Source organism: Strix aluco, unplaced genomic scaffold, assembly GCF_031877795.1.
Source record: "Strix aluco isolate bStrAlu1 unplaced genomic scaffold, bStrAlu1.hap1 HAP1_SCAFFOLD_80, whole genome shotgun sequence".
In the NCBI taxonomy this organism is placed as follows: Eukaryota; Metazoa; Chordata; class Aves; order Strigiformes; family Strigidae; genus Strix; species Strix aluco.
The window spans coordinates 714050-730000 of NW_027436660.1; the positions used below are offsets into that span (position 1 = coordinate 714050).

At 45.0% G+C, this 15951-nt stretch overlaps 1 pseudogene; it reads right to left on the bottom strand.

Moving 5' to 3' along the window:
• Positions 1–12239: 12239 nt before the first annotated feature.
• Positions 12240–15951, bottom strand: part of LOC141919118 (uncharacterized) — a 4266-nt pseudogene continuing 554 nt past the window's right edge.

Below are 15951 nucleotides of genomic sequence, written 5' to 3' on the forward strand. Positions count from 1 at the left end.
GACTGTTGCGTAATGTATATGGATAATGACACTGAATGCGGTCTACAGTCTGGGTAAATACAATTTGTTGCAATGATCCTAGAAAGCAGTGGGTATTGTTGAGCAGAACTTTTTGTTCATGAATCATCATCAGCAGCTTGAGTTAGGTTTTGGTGGTTGGTGTACTGTAACTGTCACTTCAGTGTGATGCTGCTGAAATGCAGATTCTTGTATAAACTTGAGGCTTATGCAGGGCTTTCTAGCGGGCATGAGATCTTTCTACATGTGCCATACTGTATGAAGTGGACTCTGCTGTGTCGCTCTACGTTCTCTAACCTTTCTTTTGCATGTGGTCCTCCTGGCTATGCTATGTATTTCAAGGTCACCTGCCTGAGGAGCATAGTAAGAGAAGAGCTCAGTTCTGAAGCTCAGGGCTGTGATTTTCTAGCAGCAAAACTACAGTGATCTTGCTGCTGTGAGAATTGTCCTCGATGCGGCATCCACGTGTGCAGTAGTATCTATGAATTGTCTGCTTTTGCTTTAGGGTTTCTTTCACTGCTCATAATTTCTTGAGGCAAAAAAACAGGAAGTAAAATTAATTTTTTGAAACATAAATAATGTGATTAGGCATTTAGATGTTTCTGTGGTGTGTGATCTGTACCCCTAGTTAGTCAAGCCTGCAGGAAGAACCTACTGGCCAAATACTTGGTTCATAACTGTGCTGTGCAAATCTTGTTATCATGTAATGGTCTGAGGTAGAATGTCGCTTCTGAGTGAAGGTCCCTCAGAAAGGCTGGGTCTAAAGTGATAACGTAGACACAGATCTGGAACTGTTACTCTGCAGCATAGTAGTTGTACTCTCAGGTGCCTCAAATACTACATTCAACAGTAGCATGTTTCTATCATTATTTTCACCTGTAAGAAAAACAGAATGGGAAAAGCAAAGGCAGTTAAAATGATCTAAAATATTTCCAGACTGGAAAGGTAAAATGAGACTCCCTGCCTGGGAACACCTCTTTTCAAAGACTGTTTCCCTGAGGAGAAGGTGTGGTGAGGGCTCTGCAGTTCAGGAGGGAACAGAAATGCCTTTTGGAAACCGTGTAGGATGATGGAGAAGTAGGGTTGTGCCATCACTGTGTTTTAAGAGACAAAAAATAGCTATTTAGCGATTTTGAATAGAAGTTGTTGTTCCTCTCCCCTGAGTTGGCCATGAGGAAGCATAACAAGCCTACTGCACCCTTTTTTCTTAATTTAAAGCCGTTGCAGAGCACTGCAGAGAGGCTTTGGCTCTGGAGAGCTGGAATAAAGTACATGCTAGCGAAGGTTTGCTCTAGGGCCTTGTTCGAGCCCATTCCTGTGACTGCCCTGACCCCTAGTGACTGCAGAAACAGTTAAATAATTAACAGATTCAATTGTTATAAAAAAATAAATATATATCTTTACATAACGTCTTACTTTACAAGGGAGCTTTTATCAGCAAATGTCTTCATTAGGAGGAAATTGTCAACATCCTTCTATTTTAAGCAATCTCTAAGTTCCCAGAGAAGTTTTGCTCAGTTTTTATTTTACAACAACCAATTTCTTTCTCATTTGAGTGTTGACTTGAGATGGATTTTGCTACCTTAATTAGTAAATAGCTTCATTAAAATATCAGTGCTGCTAAGATGTTGGGAGTTGATGGTTTAAATTTAGCCATATAAATTTGTTCAGGAATGATGGATCTCCGGCTGGAAGCTTTGCAAACTTTTAATACAATACAGGTGGTACCACTGTTAATCTGTTCGAGATCTGATATGATGCACCTACAGGAGGTGTCTGATGATCTTGAGAAGTACCATCTGGAAAAACATTAGTATGTTTTAACAGGTGTAAGGTGAAAGCAACAAATCCTTTCTTTCCCTTGGGCCTTTCAATTCAGCAGCAGACGATGTATGTGCATACGTAATATCAAGGCAAGTTCAGCTCTCCTTCAGTAGCCCTCCGCCTTGGATCTTTGGCTCGTTATCTCAGGACTTATTTTCAAGTAGTGTTAGTTTCAACCAGTGTGGAGGATTTGTCATGCAGTGAGTGTGTGAAAACACAGAAATACAGTCTTTAGGGCCCTGCTGCATGAAATGTAGAATATCCTCAATTTTCTTTGACTCCCCTTTGGGTCCCTAATGACAGAGACAACCAGACAGAAGAGGATTAAGAAACATAATAGGGGATGCACCCATGATCTATAAAGCACACGTATGTTTTTAATATTTTTATGGATCTTAGTGCTGTTGAGGCTGTGAAAAGGAAATGTTAGATAAGGATTTGATTACACAAAACACTGATCCCTGTGTGTTCCTCTGATTTCAGTCAAGAGCAGTTCACACCTCACAGGAACTGCTAATATCTCATTGACCCATGTATTTATTGTACAGTGATGAGGTATTTCTTACTAACTATGACTTTCTGGACTGAGCAATTGATGACTCAAGAGAACAGGATTTGTAATTTCTCTGTGGGAAGCTCCAGTGAAGAGGGAGGAGATAATGTACTGAGGTTGTGGTTCCACAACAATCCAGGACCAGCCAAGTGTCGCCCCCATGGCCGTGTCCTTCTCCTCCTGCTTTTCTCTGTCTTTCCCTTGAGCTGGGCCTCTCACTCAGCCCGATCCTGTGCTGGGCATATCGGCACGTCAAGATGCTAGAAAATTATTTTCTTTTGGCTTTGGCTTGTTGGGGTGGCTTTTTGGGGTGGGGAGGTGGGTGAAATTGCATCGGGAGGTGCTAGTTCTTTATGATCCCAGTTTGGAAAGGCACTCGGATTGTGTAAAGCATCTCTTCAGGTGCTGGTTTTCTGAGATCGCATTTAAAAGGAAAGGAGGACAGTGTAGATAATCCTACAACCATTCAGATGCTGGGAGCCCCAAGTTGTGCAGCACTGAATGGGCCTGCGACTATGGCCCAAGCACACCCTGCACTTCCCATCCATGGAAAAGTCACCCCGTTTTGGTCATTGGAGCTCTTACAGGACTTTCCTAAAGAAGCCAACTCTATTCCTCATTTCCACTGTCAGACAAAAAGGACGTTCACCTGAGAACCTGTCGCTGCGCTCTTAGGTAACGGCTAGGCCAGGCCTTATCTAACTGGACACAGTATCCCTCTGAGTACGATTTTAAATTGCCTCAGGCAGACAACGTAGACCATGTTGCCGCAAGGCATCAGGTACTACAATTTGAAACTGCGATGTCTAGTTAGAGGGGAGGCAAGACGCTTAGTCCTTGATTTCAAAAAGGTGTTTCTTGTCTGTTTTTTTACATTTTCTAACTCTCAGCTAAACCAGATACTCTAGATTTTTCTGTTCTTCTCTCAGTTAAGGAAAGTGAGGCCTAACTGCATGCATGTTTACAATCACTATAGCCTCTATAAATTTCACAGAATCCCAGAATCGTTCAGGTTGAAAAAACCCCTTGGGATCATCAAGTCCAACCCTCAGCCCTACTCTGCAAAGTTCTCCCCTACACCACATCCCGCAACATCGCATCCAAACGACCCTTAAACACATCCAGGGATGGTGACTCCACCACCTCCCTGGGCAGCCTATTCCACCGTCTGACCACTCTTTCTGTAAAAAATTTTGTCCTAATGTCCAGTCTGAACCTCCCCTGTTGCACTTGAAAGCCATTCCCTCTTGTTCTATCGCTAATGACCTGTGAGAAGAGACCAGCACCAACCTCTCTACAAGACATAGTTGTAGAGAGTGATGAGGTGTCCCCTTAGCCTTCTCCTCCTCGGACTAAAGAGTTCCCATTCAAATGATTAAAAATTAGGTTTCCAAATAGAAAAAAAATTACATCATGACCACCTGAGGTTTATGCAAGATACTCTCCATAAAGTAGGGTAGAGAGCTGTATGACTGTATTTCTCCTAGAACGATAGAATCATTTCAGCTCGAAGGCACCCTGGAAGGTGTCTGATCCATCCCCGTGTTCTAGACAGTCACAATGAAGAAAAAGCTCCAAGGAAGAAAAACACTTTTACATTCACAGTTACAGGTGCCACCCAGATAAGTGCTGGATCCCAGAGCTACAGAAAGAAGTTTGAAGGGCTCTCCTCCCAAACCGATGATGTTCTGAGAATGACCAAAGGTCAGGTAAATGTGAAAAGGGGAAAATGCCTGAGACAAAGATAGAAATCACATCTAGGTAACAGCTGGGTGTGAGGTTGGTTTCTTCAGAAGGCAATATGAAAGTATCCTTCTTCTCAGTCTTCCTCTCACTTTGATCTTGGTCTTTACCCAATCTTTGATACTGGAAAAAGGAAGTTAAGAAAGATGAAACAGAAACCGAATGAGATATTAACTTGGAGCGAGGGTTATGTTTGTGTTTTCACAGATGCCAGCTCTCGCTGGGTTCCTGCTCGGTGTTTGGCCTGTGTTGGAACCTGTCTCAGGGTGAAGGATGGGTGGTCTCACAACCAAACGCCACCGGAAGCCCTGAAAATCTGTTCTCTATGTGCTTGGTAGAAATACCTGTGGATACATGGCTGAATCCACTGCAGTTTTGGCTTAGCAAACAAAGTAATGCTACTTCTTTAGCTTTAAGTGGTCTTTTAACTGATGCTGATAGTGTCAGACATGCTATGTTACAAAATAGAGCTGCCATTGATTTTTGCTTTTAGCACAAGGGCATGGATGTGAAGATCTTGAAGGAATGCCTTATCTGAATGGTTTGACTCCCTGGGAATTACAGGATGGTTAAAAGAATTGTTAAAAGGAGGAATCATTGTAATTATTGTGATTATTGTGTTTGCTATTATTTTGCCATGCTAAATTACCTGTATTGGACAATCGTTGCAAAAAGGCTTACAAGGAGTTTAGATTGCTTAAAAACAAAAAGAGGGATATGTGGGGATTCTAAAGGAGTCCCTGCGAGAAAATGGACCTGTGAGCAATCCTGCATATGAGCAAGACTGGTAAAGCCTCAGCGTCGGCAAGGACATAACCCAGAAAGAATGAAGAAGAACACAGGAAGTTAAACAACTTCAGGGTGTGGGTTTGGGCAGAGAAGGAAGTTTGTACAATGTCAATGTGGCAGTTTTCATCCAATCAGAAGAAAGAGCTTAAGGAGCTTGTGCAAAGCTAACTGTCCAGTCAGAAAGAATTATACCATGTGATTATATCATGTGATTCTCACTAGCATTATAAAAGGCTTGCTTCACCGCAATAAAATTGACATTGCTTAATCATGTTGATTGTCGGCATGTCCGTATCTCCCACACCTGTGTCATTGTAGTCTTTAGTCTTTCACAGTGTTTTGTCTCCATTACTCACTGAGGTGTTATCGCCCATATATCATCCACCGTTCTGGCATTCTCACATGGCAGGCCACACCTGGGCATCTGCGTCACATCACCTCAGCATCGTTGTGTGTACCGTCAGGCTGTGTCTCTTGGTCTGGCATTAACTCTACCCTGTGTGGTACTCTTGCATCCTTAGGTCATGTTTGTGAGCATGTAGATGTGTGTGTTTGAGGTGGAGCTGCTTTGTGTGTTTGTAGCCATTCTGGATGGGGTGGAATGGTCCCAGAAGGGGATGATGATTTGTCGGTGAGCGTGGCCTGTTCGGGTGGAGATTGTGTAGGTTGGTTTTGGGGATAGGCAGTAGTTATCGGCAAGCAGGCTCTAGAGTTCCTTCTTTTGTCTTTTGCAGGTACAATAGGGCCACCGGGAATCCAGAAGCAAATGCTTCCATGAAGTTTTCCAGAGTGTACAAAATGAAGCAAAGAAGGACCAGGAGCAGTGCACAGAGGGGAACATATTCCTCTTCTTCCAACTATGAGGGCCTGCGGTGTGGAATCATATGAAGTGGTTGTGATGGCTTGAGGTGCATGATGATGCAGTTGGGGTGATCTACCACTCCGGGAGGTGATGGTTAGATAGAGTAGATATTGAATGAGTGTTAGTTTTGGAAGGCATCTATCCTTAGATGTGAGGATGCTTTTCATTTCAGGGTATATTGAATTTAGAGAAAGTTAATGTGTCTTTTAAAAATAAAGAAACTCTTGAGCAGGGGGATTTCTTTATATTCCTGACCTGGTTTATTGTCGCTTAGTCCTGGCTGCTCTGTCAGGTGATGTTAATGGCCAGCGTTTGGGTGGAGGTTAGGCTCAGGCCGTGGCGTTTGCAGGCAGGGTGATTTTTAGAGGCCTTCAGGAACCACGTTCCGAGGAGTGCCACAGCAGTGGGTCAAGGAAGTGTTGTGGGGGTCAGGTGGCCGGGTGGGTTTCCTGAGAGCAGGGGGTGGTTAGTGGGGTAGCTGAATGAGTGGTGTGTTTAGTATGTGTCTGCCTGTGCATGAGTGTTTAATGTTTTTTTTTTCTTGCAGGTGGAGTTGAATTTTTTGAGTAGTTAGGGGGAAAAAAAAAAAAACAACAAAAACAGCCGGGGAATTCTTTTTTTTTTTCCCCCAGCTGGGTTTTTTTCCCCGGTCCTGGCCACTCTGCGAGGCGACAATCATCGCCAATGTTTGGACACGGAGAGGTCTAGGGCCGGGGTTTTTGCAGGCAGGGCGATTTTGGAGGCCTCCGGGAACAGTGTTCCCGAGGAGCCATGCAGCCATGGGGTGAGGGACATGTCGTGGTCCTGTACTGGGATGGCTTTGAGAGCAGGGGGTGGTTAGTGGGGTAGCTGAATGTGTGGTGTGTTTAAAACGTGTTTGCCTGTGCATGGCTGTTTAATGTAATGTAGGGGTTTTTCTGTTGTTGCAGGTGGAGTGTTTTGAGTAGTCAGAAAAAAACCAAAAAAACAACCCAGCTGGGGGATTTATTTTTCACCCTGGTCCTGGCCACTCTGCAAGGTGATGATTGTTACCAGTGTTTGGATGCGGAGCAGTCTAGGGATGGAGTTTTTGGCAGGCAGGGTGATTTTTGAGGTCCTTGGGAATGGTGTTCCTGGACTCACGTATGTCATAGTAGTCTCTAAACAGTTATGAATGTAGTTAGTATGCCCTACATACAGACATGATCCTAATGGGCATGTGTGAAATGACCATAAATGCTGAGAGGGGTAATAGTGGTAGGTAAAGCACTTGTAATGGTTTTGGGGTTTTTGAATTCCATAAGTTTTTGTGTAGTGTAGGTTCAATAAAGGTGTATTTGCTGTTGGTTCCAAGGTTTAATAAGGATGTAAAAGGTGGTTTGTAATGTGGATTTAGTGAAGGTGTACTTGCAGTGCTTGTAAGGTTTCCAAAGTAAATAAAAGCTTTGTGCAAGGTAGGCTCAATGAAGCTGTATTTGCTCTTGGTTCTAACTTTATTAAGTAAGTAAAAGCTGTTCTGTAATGCAGTTCTAACAAAGGTGTATTTGTTGGGGTTGGCTCTTGTGTGGTTTCTCTGGATGTGTAAGTTTGTCTCTCTGTGTTTGCCGTTTGTCTCTCTCGCCATGTGTCTGACTTTGTCTCTCTGATTTTGTCTCTCTGTGTCTCTCTCGGACTTGGACTTTGTGTCTGTATTTCTCTCTTTGTCTCTTTTAGTTAATTGGTAATTAGCAGTACTAGAACATGGCTGTTGCCAGGGAGTAATCATTAAAAAAAAAATTTAAACTACATTACTCCCTGGTAATTTGGCCATGTTCTACTGCTGCACCACACTTACTATTTTTATTCTTTTACTGTATAATATTAATACTACACCACACACCTGACACCAATGAATAAACCCCTACCCCCCCATAACACCCACCACCACACAACAACATAACATCCTCCACCTACACTCACTCCATCACAACCTATACCAATAACAACAAGTAGGTGTGGCTATGGTTAGTAGGTGGGGCTGGGGGTAGGGTTAGGATTACTGGGGTTAGGGCCAGGGGTGGGACTAGGGTTACTAGGCAGAGCTGGAGATGGGGCTACAGTCACTAGATGTGGCTGGGGGCTGGGTCAAGGGTTACTAGGTGGGGCTGGGGGCTGGGTGAAGGGTTACTAGGTGGGGCTGGGGGTGGGGTTAGGGTTACTAGGCAGGGCGAGGGGTGTGGTTACGGTTAGAGGGTGGACTCAGCGGCAGGATTAGGGGTTGGGGTTAGGGGTTACGAGTTGGGGGTAGGGCAGTTAGGGTTAGGGCAATAAGGGTTAGGCATTATGGTGATTAGGGTTGGGGTTAGGGGTTTGAGTTAGGGTTAGGGTTAGTGTGTCGGATGAGGGCTAGGGTGTCAGGGGTTAGGGTGAGGGTTAGGGTTGGGGTTAGATTTACATGTTAGGGTTAGGGGAGGGTTAGGGTTAGGATTAGGGTTAGGGTAGGGGAAGGGGTTAGGGTTAGTGGTTAAGATTAGGGTGAGGGTTAGGGGTTATGGTTAGGGTTAGGTTTTAATGTTGGGGGTTAAGGGTTGGGGTTAGGGTTAAGGTTATGGGTTTGGGTTAGTGTTTAGGGGTAGGGCTTAGGTGTTAGGGGTTGGGGGTTGGGTTAGGATTGAGGGTGAGGGTGAGTTAGGGGTAGGTTTAGGGGTTAGGGTTGGGTTAGGTTTCAGATTAGGGTTAGATTTACATGTTAGGGTTAGGGTCAAGGGAAGGTTAGGGATTAGGGTTAGGGTTAGGGTAGGGGAAGGAGTTAGGCTTAGGGTTAGTGGTTAGGGGTAGGGTTTAGGTGTTAGGGCTTTGGGTTTAGAGTTTAGGGTTAGGTCTTGGGGTTAGGGTTAGGAGTTAGGGGACAGTGTTATGGACGGGGTTAGGGGTTAGGTCTAGGTGTTGGAGGTTAGGGATAGGGTTAGGGGTTAGGGTTAGGTTTTAGGGGTAAGGGTTGGTGTTAGGGGTTGGGTTAGGGGTTAAGGGTTGGTGTTAGGGTTAGGGCTGGGGGTTAAGGGTTAGGCATTAGAGTTAGGGGTTAGGGTTAGGGTTTGGGCTTAGAGGTTAGGTAGGGTTAGTGATTAGGGGTTGGGGTTAGGGTTAGTGAATAGGGGTAGGGCTTAGGGGTTTGGGTTGGGGTTAGTAGGGGTAGGGCTTGGGGGTTGGGGTTAAGGTTTGGGGTTAGGGTTGGGGCTTAGGGGTTGGGGTTAGGGTTGGGACGTTGGGGCTTAGAGGTTGGGGTTTAGGGGTTGGGGGTTGGGATTAGGGTTAGTGATTAGGGGTTGGGGTTAGGGTTAGTGATTAGGGGTTAGGGCTTAGGGGTTGCGATTAGGGTTATGGGTTATGGTTAGGGGTTAGGGTTATGAGTTAGTGTTTAGTGGTTAGGAGTTAGGTGTTAGGGTTAAGGATTAGTGGTTAGGTCTTTGGGTTAGGGTTAGGTTTAGTGTTGGGGTTAGGGTTTAGTGTTAGGGCTTGGGGTTAGTGGTTAGGGTTAGGCATTATGGTTAAGGGTTAGTGTTATGGTTAGTGTTAGGGGGTAGGATTTGAGTTAGGCGTAAGGGTTAGGGGTTACTGTTGCAGGTTATGGGTTAGGTTTAGGGGTTAGGGGTTGGAGTTAGGGGTTATGGTTAGTGGTTATTGGTTAGGGCTTAAGTGTTAGGGCTTTGGGTTTAGAGTTTAGGGTTAGGTCTTAGGTTTACGACCTGGGGTTAGGGTTAGGGATTTGGGGTTAGGCGTAAGGATTAAGTCTTAGGTTTAGGGCTTAGGGGTCAGAATTAGCGGTTAGGGTTAGGCATTAGAGGTTAATGTTAGGGGTTAGGGTTTAGAGGTTAGGGTTATGGTTTAGGGTTAGGATTTACTGTTATGGTTTAAGGGTTAGGGGTTAGGGTTTGGGGTTAACGGTTAGGTTTAGGACTTGGGGTTAGGGTTTAGGGTTAGGGCTTAGGGCTAGGGCTTAGGAGTGAGGTGCTAGGGCTAGGGCTTAGGAGTGAGGGGTTAGGGCTAGGGTTTAGGAGTGAGGGGTTAGGGGGTTAGGGTTTGGGATTAGGGCTTGGGTTTAGGGCTTGGTCATATGGTTAGGGACTAGACTTAGGTTTAGGGCTTAGTGTTAGGGTTTAGAGGTTAGGGGTTAGGGCTTGTGGTTTAGTGGTTAGGGCTTGGGGGTTGGGGGTTAGGGTTTGGGGTTAGGGCTAGTTCTTATGGTTAGGACTTGTGGTTAGGGACTAGATTTAGGGTTAGGGCTTGTGGTTAGGGACTAGATTGAGGGTTAGGGCTTAGTTTTAGGGGTTAAGGATTAGGGTTATTGTTATGGGTTAGCGCTTAGGGTTAGGGTTTAGGTTTAAGGGTTAGGTTTAGGGGTTAGGGTTATGGTTAGTGGTTAGCTTTAGGGATATGGTTAGGGATAGGTGTTAGGCTTAGGGGTTTGGGTTATAGGTTAGTGTTAGATTTAGGGTTAGGGCTTGGGGTAAAGGGTTAGGTTTCGGGGGTAGGGTTAGGGGTTAGTGTTAGAGGTTAGAAGTTAGGGTTATGGGTTAGTGTTTAGGGGTTAGGAGTTAGGACTTAGGGTTAGGTTTAGGGCTTAGGGTTAGGGGTTATGGGTAGGGGTTAGTGGTTAGGGTTTGGGATTAAGGGTTAGTGTTAGGGTTAGGGTTTAGGGTTTGGGGTTAGGGATTAGGGTTAGGGGTTATGGTTAGGGTTAGTGTAGGGGTTAGAGCTCGGGGTTAGGGGTAGGTGTTAAGGTTTAGGGGATAGTGTTAGGGTTTAGGGCTTAGGGTTAGTGCTTAGGTTTAGGGGTTAGGCTTAGGGCTTGTGTTATGGGTTAGCTTTAGGGTTAGGGTTTGGCACTAAATGTTAGGGTTTAGGTTTAGGATTCAGGGTTATGGATTAAGGTTCGGGGTAAGGGTTAGTGGTTAGGGATTAGGGTTAGGTGTTAGGGATTAGAGTTAGGAGTTAGGCTTATGGGTTAGTGTCCCGATCCAATATCGGGGCGGGTTCTTAAACGATCCCAAGAGCGAGATTAAGACACAAACGAGGTCAAATGCTGTATAACCTTGCAAGCTTTATTTCCCGTAACAATTAGTTATAGCGATAGGACAGAGAGAAAAGGAAAGAGAAAGTCAGAATCCCTAAACCAGAAAACGGTAGAGATGCAGCTAATTACCACCACCACCAGGGATCCAACGATGTTGCGTAGACTCGGCCTCGGTGCAGGTGGTGGTGCTCCAAGCTCCGCCGAGGTCCCAGCTCCAGGTAACAGGTGTCGAAGCAGGTTGCAAAGACGGTGGCACCAAGAGAGGCGTACGCAGTCCTTTAGTCCCCACGATTTCCCCGAAGAGTCCGCCCATTTCCACGGAGCTCATTGTAATATGTGCTGCCCCGTGGTCCTCCATACGCGCATGCCCAGGTGTTCTGGCGGGGGGGGTCGACCTGCAGTGCCTTCAGCCTTTGCACGTCTTCCTCGTCCCGCACCCAGCTCGCGCGCAGGTACAGCTTGGCAGGCACTGCCAAGGCTGTCATTGTTCTCACTTTGAGCCGATGTTGTGGTTTTTTCAGGGACTCTGTAGTGTACTCCTTCAGAACAACAGGATGCTGGGGGTGGGAAGTGGTGGTCGCGGAGCAGCAATGTTGAGACAAACAATGTCTAACACAGTTCCTCACACCACCCCGTGGCTCAACATTGCTGTCTTCGTGGTGGTGATAAAGATAACAGTACAGAGAGAAAGAGAGAAAGACCAGAAAAGCGCAAAATACAATAACAAACGAGATTTCCAGCAAATTTTCTTTCCATAAACATGTCTTTAACAATATCTTTAACAGGTATAAGCATTTTTTAACTAACAAACATATCATCAATAACAAATATAAACATTTTTAACTGACAAACACATAACCAATAACATCTTTTAACAGATATATCATGCTTACAACTAACCAATTTTATAAAGCCAAAGCATCTTATGAACTAATTTTAAGGCTCCGATGAATTGACAGAAGAACGTAATGGCAGTTTACATGATTGACATTTACAGGGACAAAAAAGGAGAATTAGCATAACAATTAGGATAGTGATTAAGAAAGCAAAGACTACAACATGAATTAAAATCAAATCTGACACATCTTCCATCTTTGCCCGTGGTTTTAACCAAAATACCACAAAATGTTTGAGTCTCTGGCCGTCCACGCCGTCCGCTGCAGTTGGGATCAGCATGCGCAGCAGGAAAAAAAAAAATCCCTTTCCTCGCCCCCTTTTCCTAATGCGCATGCGTCATTAGGGTCTAGAAACTTCTTTTCCAAACTTAAAGGTAAATAAACAACACTATCCATAACAACATTAACAACATTCTAAATAAACATATAAAAAGATAACAGTAACACTATTGACTAACAGGTTTTTAACTAAACAAAGTTAAAGCTGTGTCTCAGCCAGGGCCGAGAAATGTGCTCTCGGTTCTATCTCAACTCGGACTGAGGAATGCGGTCTTGGTTCCATTTCAAACTGGACAGAGGAATGAGCTCTCGGCTCTGTCTCAAACCGGACCGAGGAATGTGCCCTTGGTCCCGTCTTAGGGCGGACCGAGGAATGTGCTCTCGGTCCTTGGCGGGGAGGGGAAGGAGGTGGTTGTTTACATGAAACAGCACAACTACAAGACAGTTTACATGGACACTTACCGGACGAAAACATACAAAACGCAAGAGTAAATACAGCAATAGCCAACAAAGTAAGAGCCAGAAAATCAAGTATTAAAAGGGCATACATTCTGATTATTATCACAAACTGCAATGCCGGAAAATAAATGGTGGTCGGACTTGCCTGAGCCGGGGATCTGCCAAAATGGACGCCCCCAGCCCAGAACGCATGTGCGGTTTAGGCCTAAAAACGTCTATCCTAAGCTTAAAATTTAAATGATTGATACAGCTACAGGCTTTGGTTGGCGAACGATACGAATCTGCTTTACACCATCAGGTGCGACAGTAGATATAAATTGCATGTTAGAAACAACACGTTGGATTAACTGAATAAAGCAAGGAATAATACACGGCAAGAACATCAAGGCGGCAAATGCACATATGAGATAAAATCGAAGCTGCTTTACCCATGGTGCTCCGGGTAGCCAAGACCATAGATCACCACTCCAGCCATTCCATGTTTGAACGGGAACATGAGCTAGTTTCCTAATGTCTGTGGTTAGCTGAAGGACTACTTCACCTACATCGGCTATTTCCAGACAACAATTAGAAACATTTAGTTTTCCACATACTCCTCCCTCTTCAGCTAATAGGTAGTCTAAAACCATACGATGTTGAAGGATTGCAGTGCGCATCTGTTGAGATTGTTGAGTTAAAAGGTCTATAGCATTAGCAGTTTTATTAGTAATAATTTCTAGAATTGCTTGTAGTCGAATTATACCGTTCAAATTATAAATTGGTTCTCTTGCCCCTGATATCGGTTCATTGGGATTCCAAGTGGCAGGCCCATAATGCTCAATAATTCTTTCAGGGGGCCACTCATTTTCCCCCCACTTTTGAGTTCCACCTATTTTAAACTCAACAGATCGCTTGTTGTGGACAATCCTTTTGTTCCCTAACTTATCATATAATTTTATTCCCAACTGAGGTAGTGGGTTGTTATACCACCCTGTGACTGGAGTGGTGGCCTACAATAGGGGTCATAATAATCAAAGCCTGGGGATAAAGCCCATTCACAAACACTCTCCCCGACTCGTACTCCTCTCCCTTTTGTCCAGTTAGGGCAGCAAATACCTTTTCCAGGAAAGTGGAGTTGCCAGGGATCAGCATCCTCAGTCCAGTATGGACTGTATTGAAATTGCTGACCCACCATTCTCGGTTAGCACTTAGAGAGCCAGAGCTTCCTCCGGAACCAAGGGAGAGGAGAACGGTCGCCCAAAGCAGTTTTGACGATGGTACACAACACATCCTACAAATATTAATAAGGCAATAGACATCAATACTATACAAAAAGTCAAAATCCACATAAGGATCCCCCGTCGTGACTCAGTATATCATTCTTCGGGGGAGGTTTTACCTGCAAGAGAAAAGAAAAGAAAAATCTTCTCGGTTCGTTTTGAGAACCGGAAGTGAGTTATAATCAGAAAGATGGAATAATCCACCTTGTATTAATTTTGTGCTCCTTTCTATAAGCATCTTTGGCCTTCCAGGTGTACTTATTAAGGGGTGTGTCCAACACCAGTGGCACTGTGCCCACTGTAGGAAGTGCGACCAAGATAGGTTGTCCTGGAAAATGAGATGGATTGCTGGGGGTGGAGGTGTAATACCTGCGAGCTGTCCTCCAGGCCGGGCAGGAGGCAACTGACCTCGCCATCCTCTTTAGGGACCTGGAGACCTTGTGCAGTGACACCTGCCAGTTCTGCACAAGTTGTTCTAATTTTTGGGTTGTGAGTCCATCCATCAAGTCACGGGGAACACCTTTCTGAAGCCCTAGTTGCCACAGTCCCTGTCGAGTTAGGGGCCTCTCTCTCCCAAAATTCTGAAATCGAGGTGATCCCAAGCCTTGGCCCTTCCTCATGGATGACTGTCACCCACTAATTTGCTCTGCAGCCCGTACGACCCTGGTTTCAGTTCTTTGGGACGATCCACCAACGGGGCCATATTTTCTCCCAAAATTAATCAATTCCTGGGCTACCTCTCCCCATGTCCATACTTTCCTCCCTGGCTGTCGGTGGTCAGGAGTCACTATCCCCTCAAGACTGGCCGTCATTCTTTCTACATTAGAACTATTTTGAATTTTTCCTTGTAACTGAATGCCAATGGGTTTCAGGGAGTCAGGAAGTCCTCGTATCAGGGGAGTCATCCTCTCTGGGTCCACAGGCATCATCATCGGGGAGCCTTGGTTAGGCTTGAGCTCCCGATCATACATCATCTGCAGACAGGCGGCCTTCTGCACACTTTCCACTAACTGATCCACTGTTCCTGTTATGGCAAGGGGATCCCCCCTCTCCAAGGGGTTCAGCCCTCCAGCCCAGTACCCAACTCTCTGAGTCAATGACCATGGGGCTCGGCGGTCGCCGGTCCTTAAAAACACACCCGGACCCCAATATCCTTCTGCTTCTTTCTCTGACAACAATATTCTATCCCCTCCTGACAAAGACACTCTCCACACATACTCTGTCTCTGATTCCTTTGCAGTCCTTGCAAAATCTTTTTTCAACTTTGCCAATTCGGTTCATGTAAATGGGACTTCTTTGGTGATAACCTGAGGACGGTTATCTCTATCGTCCTCGTACACATACTCTGTTTTAACCAGCGGATACATATGGGGGGGGCTTTTTACAGTTTCTTTTGCCTTTTGCAAATCCCCTTGGGGACAAATTTGCCGTATCCCCTTCTCCAGAAGTTTCACCTCTGCCTTCGCCAGTGTATCCGTCTTCCTCAAAAGTTGCTCCCTCAATTCATCCTTTAATATTATATTTTGTTTCCTCTCCTTCTCTAGAAATTCTTTGGTTTCTTTCAATTGTTCCTGCAGGGTCTGTATGAGCCTCTGCAGGGAGTCTATTACCATATCAGTTTGATACGACTTCTGCTTTTTCTCTTCCACCGCAGCTGCCAGACTGGCACCCAGGACTGCACATATAAAACCTTTGCCCTTGCCAGACCTGACTTTTGCATCTTTCTGTAGGGCAACAATCCTATCAGTAACAGCCTGTAAGTTGTACCAGTTCCCTCGGGCCCAATATATTCCAGGCACCGAAGCTCTTGATTTATGTTTCTCTAACAATTTAAACAAAGTTTCCTTCCCTATTTTGGGTACTTCCTCTTTTGAGGGGTTTTCTAAAGCAGTACTCATTTTTCTTCAAAGCAAGACAACAACTCCTCAGTTACAGAATATTACACAATGTCAAATTTCCCCTGTTCACTCTCAGGAGGCCAAATCTGAATTTAACACAAAAGCAATGCAAAGGGGATTATCGTCCTGAGAGGGCCACACCTGGGTATGCAAGTACCCCCTGTTCAGTCTCAGGAGGTCACAACTTACTGTAACACAAAGGGAGTTATTTCATCCTGAGAAGTTTGCATCTAACACAGCAAGATAGTACAGCACTCTCGTCTCAAGGGATCCTGTCCGTGACGCCAATTTAAAATGTCCCGATCCAATATCGGGGCGGGTTCTTAAATGATCCCAAGA